Raw genomic sequence first — 13,020 nt, forward strand, 5'->3', positions numbered from 1 at the left:
TGACATGGAAATGAAGCAAATGGTGGCCATATGAGTTCAATTAATAAAAATGAGGGCTTCACTATATCTTGTTAGTGAAAGCCATAAGACAGATCATACTGTTACCTTCAATATACCCCTTCCCCCCATATACATGTTGATTAAATGTTGTGATCATAAATTGTGGTAAATGCTGAATATAAACAATACATGCAGTCGTCGGCTAGTCAAGCACTTAAGCCTTTTTACAACAGCTTCCTCATTACCACATCATGTTCTCTAACTATTGACGTCTATCAATCTACAGTAGGAAGCTGTCATGGACGCTTGTAAAAAAACATTGGAAAGGCCCACATCAGCAGTATAGGACTACATCACAGCTCAATACTACATTCTGCCAATCACTTAGCCCTTAATTACAAACTTCAGGTGCTAAGATAAGCATTTTTGACAACAAAAGTAGTAGCTTTACATGTGTACAGTAAATCTGACAGACATTGGAGAGTGCTGCTATAAAATGCATGCATATTCCAAGACACAATGTGGTGACTATAGTAATATTGACTAGGTATAGCATAGCTTGTGTTTCTTGGCCAGGAACATAACTTAATTAAGCCGGTCCTCAATCAATATACATCCAAAAAATATGTTAACTGGGTGAAATACTCCCATAACGATATGTATACAAAAAGGCCAAATGGAGTAATAAAAAACACCCTTCAATTAGTGCAATAACATACCGTAATTTGTATTAGAATTTAATAAAAAAAAATGTTTTATTACTTACATGTTCCCTATGTAATTGATCAGAGGCTTTAGTCCCCTGGGCATCGCATCGCCCCGTGGACGTTTACATGCGGTCTGTGGTATCACGCTCCTGTGGGCGTGATACCATAGATTTACATGATTGACATCACGGTCAGTTCCTTGAGATCCCGCGCATGCACGCTTGCCATTCCCGCAACCTTCTTATCTGGGTGCTTGCTTCTCGCCTTCAGACACCCACTGCGCATGGTCAGAAGACTCCTGCGGTTCTGACCATGCACAGAGCGCGTCTGAAGCCGGCAAGCAAGCATCCGATAACAAGGCTGCGGGAATGGTAAGCGCGCATGTGTGACGCCCTGGACTAGCCAGGTAGCCACAGATAGACCCCGCACAACACCTGTCCCCCAATAAGGTAACACCAGCCAAACCATAAAACCTAGTCACCTCCCTCAGAGCTTGATCGACACACCAGGGGGCAGAGCCATGTGGTTGGCCACGCCCACCGAGGAGTTCAGAGGGCCTGAGGCAGGATAAAACACAGTCAGTTGTCAGCAGATGAGTTGAGTGGTAGTGAGTGAGGAGTGAAGGAGTCTGACAGGTGTTGGGGTCGGAGCCCTGGTGCCTTGGCTAGGAGGCAGACGGGGGCCTAGCCTTTAGGAGCCGGGAAGATGGCTCGGTGGAACCATGGCGGACCGGGACAAGGTAGTGGCCCGCCGGTACCAACCCGGGAAACTGACTCAAAAACCGGAGCACACAGGGGGGTACTCAGACCCTGAAATGAGGTCCAGAATCCACTGGACTGAGTTAATTGACTGATTGCGATCTGGACTTTAGGTCCTTTCCTACCCAAGTCCCGACTGAAGACAACAGCCCACCGAGGGGGATAGAAAGCCACCGCACAGGCAGAAAGATCCCAAGGGCCAGCATCTGCGGGCAAACGAGCTCTCCCGACATACACACAGCTGGGGAGCGGACTCCCATCGCTGACGCGCAGGCAGTCTACACATACACTACACGGTGCAGGAGAAAGGCCAAGACCACCGAATCGGGTGGGGGACCAGACGCAGCCGGCTGCGGGCACCGACCACCATCAACTTTGTTAACCAGAGACTTGTGTGTGTCAATAACAGTGAGTACAACAGTGTCATCCGGCCGTGCACAGCCCTGCACCACCCAGCTGCTCTCCCCAACGGGTGCCGGGGCCATCATCCCTGCCCACGGAGGGGTTAACATCTTGCTGCATTATCATCTCCCCCTGGTGCCCCGCAACTGCAGCGGTGGTGTCTACCTTCACCTACCTACCACCTCCCTAAGTAGCGCCAGCACCCTTTCAGAGCAAAGTGACCCTGGGTCCGGAGGCGCTCGAGGCACCCACCAACGAGCCCAGATCCGAGCGACTCGGCTGCAGCCGAGCGCGGGCCGGTACACATGCACGGGAGCTCAAAGAGCTGACGGTATCGTCGCTCATGTAAATCCATGCACGAAAAGCATGCAAACGCCCATGGGCGATGCGACGCCCTGGGGACTAGCCCTCTGCTTATTTACATAGGGAACATGTAAGTAATAAAATGTATTTTTATACATTCATATTACACACTATTACAACACAGGGATGGGTAGGAAGGGTTTCTAGGCCACACAACACCCTGCTTCTAGGTCAGAACACATATGGGACCTGACAGGTTCCCTTTAATGACAGTCGGCTCACCCAAGGGGTCCTATAAATCCCTCTTAAGTAGAGAAAAGGGAAATATTACAGAAAAAGGTGTATATTTACATACGGTACTGCATGTCCTTAAGAACATGTGCAAAAAAAACACAAGTTGTGCAAAAACCGCAACAAAGTGAAGCAGATACTGCTTAGGACAATACAAGTATAAAACAATCTCTAAGAGGGATAATAAACTTTCCACTCATAAATATGAACATGTATAGCTCCTAAAGGTAATTGGTATTCCCTCAGGTACGACAAATGGTAGCTGGATCAGGTCCTAACTGTTACGCTCACCGAGGAGCGGCAAGCGTCCGGAGGTGGACCCACTGGACCGTGCACCGGACTCCCCTGAGAAGGTGACCAGCAGCAAACCCCTATACAGGGACTGTGCGGTGCCTCCCCAGAAGGCCTAAATGCACGGCAGCCAAGAACCGGTAATAGGAGTCTCTGTAAGGCCAGGTGTAGCAAGGTTGTGACGTCCGCAGCCGGCAGAACACGGGAATGGCACCGGAGATGTTCACAGCAGTTGGCGTCCACAGTAGGTACGGCACAGATAATGTCCACGGCAGGTAGGGCACGGTGATGTTCACTGTAGGTATGAGCGGTGACGTCCACAGCCGGAATGGTACGGATGGCACTACAGTGAGACAAGGGATTAGAACCAGGGATTAGAACCATTAGAACCAAGGGATTAGAACCAAATGCACAGATAACAGATAACAGCACAAAGGGGTCTGGACACTGGCAAAGCTCAAATGGAAGCGTTGCTCGGGTGCCTGCTGCCGGGGGAGGTGAACCTAAATACCCATTAGGTAACAGGTGACCTCTGAGGTCACTTCCAGAAAATGGGGCATACCGCTTTAAGAAAGGGGGCGTGGCCTCGCGTGCAGCCTAGAGTCACTTACTGCAGTAATTTAATGGCCAGCCACACAATGGGCATTTGGAAATAATCAAGCTCCTACATAGCTATCAATACAAGGTGATTAGACCCAAAAAAATGCTTAGTGACATAAAATAGTCTCAATACATATACAATACATGTGTCCAGCATTATATACAACAAAAAGTACTGCCCACAATGGATAGTAAATACAGTCCAGCATATTTTTGGTGTAAAATATCCCCAATCGGTATACACCTACATATCACATATGGTGCCACATGCTGTATCAACAATAACCAATTCTCTGGCAAAACAAGTTCTAATCACTAAGCACACAATATTGTATATACAAGTAGCACCTTATAGTGCCCCAATAGACACTTCCTTATCATGTGTTAGTACTCATCTCTAGCACTCTAATGCCCCAATAGACATTGGGTATCAAAATTGGGGGAACTGCATGTAGTTTTATTAAATTATGTATTTATTTAAATAAATAATGAAAAAAAAACGCATGTGGTTCCTCTCATTTTGATACACAACTGAGATAAGTGCAAGGCTGGGGGCTGCAGCCCATAGCCATGCACTATCTGTGCTGCTATCATAATATGGCGGGACTGCCAGGTGGGGAAAGTAGTGAATATGTATGAGGGTTAATTATTGGCCTCAGAAATAGCGCTGCAGCCACGGGGAGACTCGGTAAGTATGTGCTGCCTTAACCCTTTTACTTTCTTGTTTTTTTTACAGTGGCCTATCACAGCCTTGTCAATACTTGACATGGTTGAGATTGGCAGGGAAAAGATGTTTTTTTCCATCTGAACATTTACCGATCCTTGGCAAGATCACTGACTTTTGTGGTAAATGTTCGGATGTCTGATCCCGATCCGATCCGGCCAAAGATCATACAATTTAAAAATTTTCTGATCTATGCCAATCAGGTATATTCATCTCTACTCCGAAATCCTGTGCTCAGGTCGGCATTCCTTTCCTCTTTCTTCCAAGATGGTCATTGCAGTGGCATGGGGAGTGTAGTGGTAAATCTAAACCACAACTTGCTCTGTCTTTTCTTTCCCACATCACAGCATGTTTTAGACTTATCATTACACTCCCCATGGTTTACATAGCCAGCAGCTGCCTATAACAGCAGTGACCGGTGTATGCTCCAGTTGCTGCTGTTTAACCATTTTAACGACGCTGTCAATTTTTTTCTCATTTTTTCAGTACATTGTATGGTAGAATGAATGGCGTCATTCAAAACTACAACTCATCCCATATAGAACAAGCACTCATACAGCTATGTAGAGAGAAAAATAAAAAGTTATGGCTTCTGGAAGCAGTGGAGGTAAAAATAGCACAAAAGCGATAATTGGCCAAGAGGGAAGGGGATAACTCATATTAATTAGGACTTTATGATCAGCCAATCAGTGGGGCAACAGACCAATTGCAGGATGGAGTTCAGTGGTCAGTGGTACAGAGCCACGCCTCATTCAAACTTCCCCTGACATTCTGTCCTTTGTCAATTATAAGCATTTGTCATGCTCCTGGTGCTAGATTTCTGATTGCTGCTTCTGTTAGCTGACAAGGCTTGTTAGCTACGACTGTGCTGCTCTAAATCACATTCATACAACGGTTGTGTTTATGCATGTGTACCACCCCAGCAGCGGTCGAACCGCTCGGATCCAGATGTCACTGCTCGTGGCTCGATGGTCTCCGGACCCGGGGGCTAAAGGACACACCCAAAATGAAGAAGGGGCTATTTACAGGGGAGATGTATATAGAGTTCATGATGCCACCCGTGGTGTACGGTAATAGGGAGTACCGCCGCTGCCGTTGGGAGTACCTGAGGTGATGGAGTGGGGCAGCTAGATGTCGTTACCCTCCACGGGTAGGGGAAGGCCCCGGGACTCTGGATGGTGCTTTGGGGTGCAGGGGGAGCACCAGGTTCGCTGGTTACAGGAGTTAATCAGGTACTCACTCAGCAAGAAAGCAGACACTGACAACGTGGTAAACCAAGTCTCTGGGTGCCGCTGCCCTCTTGGGGGAGCTCGTCCGGGTCCCGTCACCTGCAGCACTGCCTGGTGGTCCCTGACCTGCCTCCGGGCACAGTAATTTTTAGTGTCCAAGTGGCCCGTAAGCCTGGAGCTTACCGGGCCCCGCTCCCCACTGTGGCTAAGTAGAAGAGCTTGCTCTCAGGAGCTCACGCTTGGGATTTCAATGGGCTGCTTTGCTTGGAAAGCCCTATCCCTCTCGTTGCGCTAGTGACCCCCAATCTCTGAGCTTCGTGGGAACAGTCCATAGAGACCCTGTCCTCCGCAGGTTAATTGTCGGGTTGCTTGAAGCATTTCCCCGACCTAGCGTCCGTGTACCCCGTCGTGCCTTCGGTCCCGGACAGGTCTCGGGCACCTAGCCTCAATCCCCTGCAACCGGGGGTCCGACTCCTCTAGGTCCAGACCACCGCCTGTGACCTAGTCTGCTTCTCCCCTGGGAGCTACAACTCCCAGCTTCTTCTGAGCTCCTCACAGTTCGAGGGCTACCACTGAACTGACTTGCCCCCTCCCACCTCCCTGCCTGACCCCTAGGTGGGCAGCCCTATTCCAGCTTAAGCAGCCCACTGGTGTGCCTGACAGGTGTGGTGCGAGGTGTAACTAGGATTTGTAGATGCTGGTGGAGGCAGTACTGCAAGATGGGAACCCAGAACCATGGGGGTTGAATCCTGCACTGGAGATAAAGCTTGTGCAGTACCCTGTGACAACCTGAATAGTCCAGGGACGTCACACATGCAAGAAAAAAAACACTATTTTTCACCAGTGTGCTGGATCTGATTATTGTCTTTTACCATTAGTGTGGTATCTGCTTTTGTCTTCTATACAACAAAAAATCATTCCAAGCTATTCCTTGCCATTAAGTAGTAAAATACAGACGGCAACATGTATGACATACAGATGGCATTCGATCGCTGGTGCCTTTTTTTTTTTTTTTCAGATCTGTTCAATTGCATAGGCAATTTAAATTCACAAATGGGATGAAAAATAAGCATTTTTTGGGGGGTGGGAGAATTGTACTTTACTCTAGACTACCTTAACCCTTGGCTTGTCTGCTAACTTTGTCTTTGATCACGTTTCACTTCTTAGGACTCAACTTGTAAACAACCTCTCTGCCAACTCGCTTCACCAGCCAGGAGGTACTTAATGGACGTAACCCAGAGGCTTTTGCAGAGAAGTCCAAATCCTTGTACATTGATCTGGGTGAACATCAAATTGTTCCCTGAGGCCTGATAAGCAGATTGGCTATTGCACGCATTGCTAAAGCCATTGAATAATTACCTGTGCTGTATACAGTGTTCTCCCTACATGAAACTAGGCTGTAGAACCTTTGACAAGAACTGTCAACGTACTCTACTCACCAACATTCAGGTCCTTACATTGTAAAGATAGCAGTGGCCAGTACAGGATAATATTTTATTATCCAAGATGCTGAGCTGACCTTTTGTTAAGCTCATTTATTACACCTTTAAGTGACCATGTCCTGGAGACAGCTTTAAGTTATGGAATAAAATGGCTCTTTCCACTATGTATAGATGATTGCACATTTTATATTCTGTGATTGTGGCATTTAAAATATAGAGCGGGTCATGTCGATAAAAAATACATTAGCAACCAGTGTGAATTAATGACTACAAAAAGTTACAGTTGATTGCATACACATAACCCCTCCATAGGTTCTCTGTGTGTCAATTTTAGAAGTTTTAGGACTTCCAAATGGAAACTTTAAAGGGGTTGTGCCACCATCAGATTGATATTTATGAAAAAAAAATGGCAGTTTTGATATTTTTTCAATTTTTCCCTATTAAAGGAATAGGTTACAAAAATATTTATGTTTTATTAAAAAGGTAGTGACTGTAAAAGTTAGTAATATTGCATGTCTTTTGGTTCTTTGTATGCACCGTACCTGTTATTAGGTGACTGAGCATGTGCACTCAGTCTTTCTCTTCAGTCAGTGTCGGTGCACTCAGCTGTAAAAGTCACCGGCAGTGTGTAAAAACAGGCATTCTATAGAATACCTAGGCAATGTATACAATGCCGGAAATGGGTCGTCAAAGTATAAAATACATCAGATGTTCATACATTTCCTAGTCATTCTATAGAATACCTAAATGACAAACAGGCAGAGTGTAGAATACTACATGGGTGGTTCATCCAAAAGTAGGTGGACCGGCAGGCAGCAGCAGATCTGTGAAACTGGCTCCATTGCCTTTGGCATTAAAATGCCATTCTAGCCTTCCGTGCTGCAACAAATAGTCAGGAATGACACTTCTGATTCCTTTTTTTTTCCCAGCAAAGATATCCTGTTGTTCATTTTGCATTTCTTCTTTCATGTTTTATACTGTTTGTTACTAAAGACTAATAGTCAGGAATAACACTTCTGTTCCTTTGTGTTTTTCACAGTAAAAATATCCTGTTGTTCATTTAGGATTTCTTCTTTCATTAGTTTTTTGACTGTTTGTTACTAAAGACTTTTCCATCTGGGCACGATATCAGAATTTACCCTTAGCAGTTCTTGTCATTCTTTATAATACCTAGACATTTTATATAATGACTAACTTTTCCAATCTGGGCACCTAGACATTTTATGTAATGGCATACTTTTCCAATCTGGGCATTATATCAGACTTTGCCCTGAGCAATTCTTATCATTCTTTATAATTAAGGATGAGTGAATGTATTCACCACTATTCGGTATCCGACGGATAATGAGGTATTTGAGGTATTTGCTATCCGACAGCTAATATGGTATTCGCTCCGATACTTTCATTTTCATTTTTGTCTTCCTGGCGCCTGTTTTCCAGCCAATGAACACTTCTGATGTTGCTTGTCCTCACAGTAACGCCACAGCCATCTTTGTTGTGGTGTTACTGTGATTGGCTTGGCTGCACAGCATCATAAGGGCTATATAAGCCAGCGGCCATTTTGTGAACACGCAGTGATATGGAGCTGGCAGTGTAGATAGACTGTATTGTGTGCGGGAGAGCGTTCTTAAATCCAACTAATAAATGTAAGGGCTGAACACAGTGTCCAGTAGCTGCTAGCAGCTCCATAAATTGATTTTTTGACAAACAGAAGGCAGGTCTTTTGCTCTCTCTCTCTCTGTCTGTCTGTCTCTCCCTCTCCCCCCCCTCTCTCATACTCACCGATCACTGACTGATCACCGGCACAGCGCTGCACATCTGTCACACTGCTCCAGCGGCTTCTCCTCTTTTGAAAATGCCGGCCGCTCATTATTCCATCTCGTATTCCCTGTTTTCCCCACCCACCGGTGTCTATGATTGGTTGCATTCAGACGTGCCCCCACGCTTAGTGACAGCTGTCTCACTGCAACCAATCACAGCTGCCGGTGGGCGGGTCTATGTAGTGCAGTAAAATAAATTAATAATTTAAAAAAAACGGCATGGGGTCCCCCCAAATTTTGATACCAGCCAAGATAAAGCCAACGTTTAGCAGACGTGTTGGGGAATGTTTCCATTCAATGACAGTAAGCAGAGATGGTGGGCTATGTTTCCATTCACTGACACAGCAAGCAGAGGTGTTGGGGAATGTTTTCATTCAATGACAGCAAGCAGAGATGATGGGGTATGTTTCTATTTATTGACAGCAAGCGGAGATGATGGGGAATGTTTCTATTTATTAACAGCAAGCAGAGCATAGAGCATAGATCACGAGACAGAGCCGCGCGATCAGAATGAACTCGAATGAACTTCACCCGACTTCATTGTAATCGCTCGGCTCTGTGTGCCGCGGCCTGATTTGCCATCACAGGTGAAGGACTCACCAGTGACCGCAAATCCCCTGAGTGATTGAAGTAATCCTGGCAATCAGCGGTGCCGTCACTCAGGTGACCCGCGGCCAGCTGGAGTCCTCCACCTAGAGCTGTGGCAGCGAGTCACCTAAGTGACGGCATCGCTGATCACGCGACTCACTTCAGTTGCTGCGTGGAGCTGACAGAGAGTGGCGGTGTTCCACGGCCGCTCCTGTCAGCTTCATGTAGCAGAGCTGGATGTGTCGCGGGACCTCATGAGGACTACACTGAACCTGGAGGGGTATTTGGGGATTTTAATAAAGTGGTGAAAGAGGGTGTTTTTTTTTTCGTCTTTTATTCCAAATAAAGGATTTTTTCGCGTGTATGTGTTAATTTACTTTCACTTACAGGTTAATCATTGGGGGTGTCTCATAGACGCCTGCCATGATTAACCCTAGAACGCGCAACCATAGAAATCTACCATAGAAAACAAGAGACCTAGCAGGCCTGCGAGGTCCCAGGTATGCGTTCTAGGGTTAACCTAGGACTTAGTGGCAGCTATGGGCTGCCATTAACTCCTTATTACCCCGATTGCCACCGCACCAGAGCAATTCGGGATGAGCCGGGTAAAGTCCCGGGACTGTCGCATCTAATGGATGCAGCAATTCCGGGCGGCTGCTGGCTGATATTTTTAGGCTGGGGGGGGCTTCCCATAATGTGGGGCTCCCCATCCTGAGAACACCAGCCTTCAGCGATATGGCCTTATCTTGGCTGGTATCAAAATTTAGGGGGACCGCATGCCGTTTTTTTAAATTATCTATTTATTTTACTGCACTACATAGACCCACCCACCGGCGGCTGTGATTGGTTGCAGTGAGACAGCTGTCACTCAGCGTGGGGTTGAATGCAACCAATCATAGGTGCCGGTGGGTGGGGGAATCAGGGAATATGACATGGAATAATGAGCGGCCGGAATTTTCGAAAGCTGGAGAAGCCGCCATAGCAGTGTGACAGCCGTGCAGCGCGGTGCCGGTTATCGGTGAGTAAGAGAGAGGGGGAAGAGGGAGAGACAGACAGACAGAGAGACCGAAAGACCTGTGTTCTGTTTGTCAAAAAAGCGATTACTATGGTTTGAAAGCTGTTCTGGCGAGAAACGTAAACGCCGCATGCTGCTCTGAGCACCTTATTCAAATACACCAGTAATGCAGTCAGGCACCATCTACAGGCTGTGCCCATACTGTTTCTGCCTTTTACCATCAATTTCAGCCTTTTCCTCAGTCACCACAGCTCGCCGTTAGGTCCAACGTGAAAGTATTCAAGTTTCCCATAGACTTACATTGTGCATCGAATATTCGCGAATAGTCGAATAGTGCCGACCTATTCGTTGGATATTCGGCGAAGCGGATACTTTGGTATTCGATAATCCCTATTTATAATACCTAGACATTTTATGTAAATCCTAGGAAAAGTATAGAACAACACAGATATTTCATACCTTGCCTGAAAACGACAAGGATTGTATACATTGCCTAGGTATTCTATAGAATGCCGGGTTTTCATCCCTTCCCCTTATTTTTACTGCAGTAGTAGTGAGCTAGTCAGAATGGAGCAATATACTTTTACAGGATTATACTTTTACCTGCAGAGACAGGAGAATAAAGATTTAGTGTGCATGCTCAACCATCTAATAATAGTTACATACACTGAGCCACAAGACAGGAAATATTACTATCTCTTCAGCTTTGACTCTTCATAGGCAGTGTACACGTGCAATACTGTGGTTAGGGTACGGGCAGAACTTGCTCTAACCAAGAGAGAGCTGTCAGTGAACCATAACCACGACGCAAGTCATGAGTGAGTGTACGCAGGGGGCTCATACCATACCCAGCAGATAATGGCTGCATGTCAGTGAAGGAAGGTGCTGGCCTCGGGCCACATGGACGCCTCATTCCTTTGCAAAGCAGACTCTGGGTGTTCATATGACTTTTGGTGGGGTTCACACCACTTACTGGTTTCTCAGGACAGTGAGATCCTCATCATAGACAGTAGCAACACACGTGACACTAGAGCTCACTTAGCCAACCAGAAAGTTCACTTCATTCTTCACACAGATATGACAGACATGGCCTTCCTTTGCTTCTTTTCTCTCAGTGTGGGGTACTACCTTTTGACCTGTCCCCCACCTCTTCATGGTCTGTGTCTTTTTCCCCCTGACTCCGTTCACCTTCATCCTATTCTGGGCCCTGGCAACTCTCTAGCCAGATGACTCTGTAAACCCACCGGGGTGAGTCGTAGGCTCCAGACCTCTTGAGGATAACTCAGGGTTCCCTAACTGGCCCTAGCACCAAGGCCACATCTTCCCACACTTGAACCCTAATCTAGACTTCTCTGCTCGAGACCTCCCAACCAATCTCTTTCCCATATCTGTCACTACTTCTATTAACCCTATCTCTTCCATCCTGCCACTATCTCAGCCCAACCGCTAGGTGGCGCCTTTAGTAACAGACCTGCTCTACTGTATCTGGAACCTGCAACCAGCTAGCAGAATACACATTTAGAAATAAGCATAACACATTGCACTCTATATAACCATACACTTTACATTGCAGTCCTTGACCACCTCCTGAATCAGAGCCAGGACCTGGCTCTAAAAGCCGTGGATGTAGTGGAGCTCACAACTGTTAACTTATTAAGTAGTCCTGTCAATCTCTGACAGCAATATTAACAGAACGCCGGTATAGGCGCTCTTCATCCTATCTGCCGATCGGCCACACTGATAGGTTGCTATGACAGCTGGGAGTCTGCTAAGGACCCCTTGTGTCTGCCATCATGGCATTCTGTCGAAACCCAGAATGTGGTTGAGCTTCAAAGGAGTCCGTGTTTCTTATGTGTATAGTACAACTGAACAGACAATCACAGGTTCATTTTGCCTAAAAAAATGAACAAATAAATTAACTAACAAATACAGAAATAAGGTAAGAAAAAAAGTTTTTTTCATCAAACAACTTGAAAAATAAACATAAAAATTTGAATGACCCTTTCTTTTCATACTAAAAATAAAGATATTAAAAAATACACATATGCAGCATTGCCATGGCAATAAAAGTTGAATCAATTAAAATATAAATTTAATTAACCAAATTAATAAACACCGTGAATAGAAAAAAATGAAAACTACCAAAATTGGGGGGGGGTTTGGCTGTTGCAGAGCTGTAAAAGTAGTAAGAAGCGATCAAAGCGTCATACCCAAAAGTGATATTAATAAAAAATATCGTCTTGTTCCACAAAATACAAACCGTCACAGAGCTCGAACAATAATAATCGATAACTTTATGATGAGATAATCCAAAATTTTTTTTTTACAAATTTGTGATTTTTGTTTTACCACTAAAATAATCTAAAAACTGGACTAGTTTGGTATTGTCATAATCAGACTGACCTGGACAATCATGATGCCAAAACGGATATTGGCCAACTAGGCAAGGGGTTAAAAGTAATTAAACATATATTCCTTTAAGGCCCCCTTCACACGTCCATGAAACACGTGCGTGTTTGGTCCGTTTCCGTATGTACCGGAGACACAGACACACGTGCTCCAATGTTATTTAATATTTGTAGTTACACATGCGTTATTCTGTACGGTGCGTGTGTCCATGTGCGTGAAACTTATGTGTATCCGTATTACACGGATGCATGTCCGTTTTCTGCACGGAACACACACGCACCTAATGTAAACAGAGGGTAATCCAGCAACAAAGTCCAAGGGATATTAAAATCCCAAAATTTTATTAAATCAAATTAAAATCCATATAAAAAAAGGTCCAAACAGGGTATAAACAACTGTCAGAGAGGATGCATTTCGAACCCAATGGCTTTTAGTCAGTCT

General features: G+C 45.5%; 1 protein-coding gene across 2 annotated transcripts in view; it reads left to right on the forward strand.

The window, feature by feature from the left end:
* Nucleotides 1-13,020, forward strand: part of CDH22 (cadherin 22) — a 554,465-nt gene that overhangs the window by 393,087 nt on the left and 148,358 nt on the right. The gene's annotated exons all lie outside the window — the stretch shown is intronic.

Source organism: Anomaloglossus baeobatrachus, chromosome 5 (genome assembly GCF_048569485.1).
Source record: "Anomaloglossus baeobatrachus isolate aAnoBae1 chromosome 5, aAnoBae1.hap1, whole genome shotgun sequence".
Taxonomy (NCBI): Eukaryota; Metazoa; Chordata; class Amphibia; order Anura; family Aromobatidae; genus Anomaloglossus; species Anomaloglossus baeobatrachus.